Below are 3,370 nucleotides of genomic sequence, written 5' to 3' on the forward strand. Positions count from 1 at the left end.
AGGCAGCATAAGATCAAAGGGTCATATGAAGGTAAATCATCCCAGGGGCTACCTCTATCAAAACAAATTTCATCAATTGATAGAAATTAGCAGTCTCTGTGAGTTCAAGTCCAGCCTGATCTACATAGTGAGTTCAGGTCAGCTGGGACTACAGGGAGCCCCTGTCTCAAAAAGACAAAAAAAGAAAATTAAATTCAATTACAAATGGTAGAAATACGGGCAAGACATTCACATGGGAATAGACCCATATAATAGACACAAAATTATTGCAAGTTTTTGCAGTAAATATAAAAGAGAATATATTTCTAAATTTTGAGAAGATTACAATATCTTTAACAAGTATATCTCACAAAAGGCTGTAGAATCTGAAATGACAATCTTTATAAAACCAAGTCTAATAGGATATCTGAAATTCATGTATTTTAAATATGTGTCTATGATGTTCTGCCTACATGTATGTAGGAGCCCCCTTGCATACAATTCCCATGGAGGCCAATAGGCCAATCATATCCCCTGGAATTGGAGTAAGGAATGGTTGTAATACATAATGTGGGTGCTAGGAATCAATCCAAGTCTTCTCAGAGAGCAGACAGTGTTCCTAATCACTAAGTCATCTCTCCAGGCTCAGATATTTAAAAATATACAACATTTATATATTTAAAATATGTAAATATAAATGTACATTGTATATAGAAAAAATACAATATACAATATTTACCTAGAAAAATAATGAAAATTTCAAATTAAATAATTCATACAATTTAACTACTAGCCAAACATATGTCCCAAATGATTTTAAAATGTGTTATGTGTTCTTTGCTATGTATAACAAATTTGTAATTGGGAAAAAGATAAAATAATTTACAGTTGTAAAATCTTTTTTTTAATATTTCAAATATTTCAGCAAGATATTAATTTTGAAAATTTATATTCATGAGCAAAGATGCTTGAAATGTAAAACTATAACATTTTAATGTATCATATAACTCATGGTCATTGCAAATCAAGATAGTTAAACTGAAGTGAAAAGATACCTCAAAATATCAAGTTTCTCAAGATGGCTCAGTAGATAAAGACACTGACCACCAGTTCTGAAAACCTGAGTTTTCACATGGTGGAAAGAGAGAACAAACTCTTGCAAGTGTTTGTCCTCTGACCTCCTTACACATGCTCCCATCCCAAAACAAACACAGATATAAATGTAATAAAAAAGTTTAAAAAATACTTCAAAATATCAATACAAAGACTTAAAGAAATGTGTACAAATAAGAACTTTAATTTTGTTTTTATACTATTGATTAACAGGTTCCATGAATATGTCCTTGGATAAGAGGTTAAACTGTTAGTTAGCAAGAAAATATTGAAGTTGCATTATAAACCAGGTAGGCTTTAACATAATGTTTTCTCTTAAGTATAATTTTTGTCCTATAGCATTAAAGAATTTACTAAATTATATTATTTTATTGATTCCTTCAAATGCTATAAAAGAGTCAAAAAGGAAAAAAAAATTTGCAAAACTTACATAACATGTATCACATACCAAACATTAGTTGATATTAAAGTTAAATTTATTCACCAATGTTGAATAATAAACCTTGAAGTGGAGAAAGACAAGAATCTCACAATGTATATCACATCTAACGTTCATCACTAAGCAAACAGAACTTGAACAAAGGAGATTGATAACCACCAAAGTGAATCTTGGCTTCAGAAGAAGCAGAAACTTTGCATCTGGTTACGGGGCTTCCAAATTCCTCACAACCATTTATTTAGAGATGTAACTCTTCTTAGTATTCTGTCCTATACCGCCTGCTCTGTTATTTTCTGGCAAAAGGCTGAAATATAATACTGCTTAAATCAAGTTCTATCAACTAAATTAACTACTTGCATGCACAGGAAGAAATGATAATATTTATTTTACTTAGACATTTAATAGTGAAGCTACTTTTTCTATACATAAACAGTAAGCCACAGACAAAACAAATGAAGAATTCCAAAGTCTGCCATGTATAAGTGATTTGATTCCACTTTATATTTCCAATAGGAGCTATCATTTCCTTAAAAACACATCTCTTAAAAGCGTCTTGTAAAATTTGGCATTTTCAGCCTGCTTTCCATCTCATTTCCAGGTTTTCAAAATAATTTAAAGTGGTGATTATTTAATCCCCTGTTATTCCACATTTAGGAAACAGTTTTTCTATTTTAATTCTTCATGACAAAAATATAAATGCTCTCTTCACACAGCAACAAACACAGTCATTGAGTGTTAACTCACTACTCAATACTGCAATTCTTATCACTGAGATTCCAACAAGGGCCCATTTTATTAATTTAAATTTTCAGCAGTTTTTTGCTCTACCTTGTAATTGTGTGTGAACTAACATCCAAATATCTATGAATAAATCACTAGAAGATCAAATTATATTTGCCTCTCAATATTACCTGTCTAGATTCCCTGTCCATATATTAACCACTTTAGGGCCTGTGGTTGAAAGAACAACACTTTTAGAATGAGCCATACAGAAGTTGGTTGTTCAGCTCTGTAACATTCAGTTATTTCAACAAGCTCTGGGAAGATGGATGAATTGAATTATTATCCAGTAAGGAAAGAATAACCACATCATCTATTGCAACAGACAGAAATTGTTTCTTTAGGAAGCGTTATTTAGGTAGATTTGTGAGATAAGTGACTCAAAGTTCAGAACAGCAGCCTAAGGCTTTTAGAAAATTGTTGTCTCCAAGGAGTAGATGCTGTTCTAGATCTGAAGAAAAATGATGAAATGAGAAAGTGATTAAAAGTTACCAAGTTACATATGTGACTCAGGGACCTCAAATTCTGTTCCTTGAGAGAGAATCTCTCCTTTAGTAAAGAGTTTCAGACTCAGATGTACATGGTGGGCTTGGTCACCAAATTTATAAGAGATACCTGCAGACTGGTGCTGGCATCTGATATAGGTGAATTTGACAGTTGAAAATGTGAAAATGGATTTGTCTCTAGATACACAAAAGAAATCTATGAAGCATCAGTGGTATGGTGCTCAAAGAACCAAGTAGAGTTGAGAAGCCTCAAGAAAGTAAGAGAGGGAAGTGAAAGAGAATTCAGAGAGTGAGTTGCAGGGCCAGAATGTAGGAAGCTGTAGCTAACAGAGTAATGAAATGTGCATTTTTAGAGCAGAGAATTTAGCAACTAAAAAATCTGTTGAAATGGAAATAAAATATGTTTAATAATAAATCCAAACTGCCTGCACTTTGTAGCATATATGATATATTATTGCCATTGATATGTGAGAGAAATAATTATTTTCCCTTATTTTGACATGTAACTGAAATACTTCAATATATTTTATTTTGTTATTGATGATGGCAATAA

The sequence above is a fragment of the Nannospalax galili genome, unplaced genomic scaffold (genome assembly GCF_000622305.1).
Source record: "Nannospalax galili isolate Female #2095 unplaced genomic scaffold, S.galili_v1.0 scaffold378, whole genome shotgun sequence".
Classification (NCBI taxonomy): Eukaryota; Metazoa; Chordata; class Mammalia; order Rodentia; family Spalacidae; genus Nannospalax; species Nannospalax galili.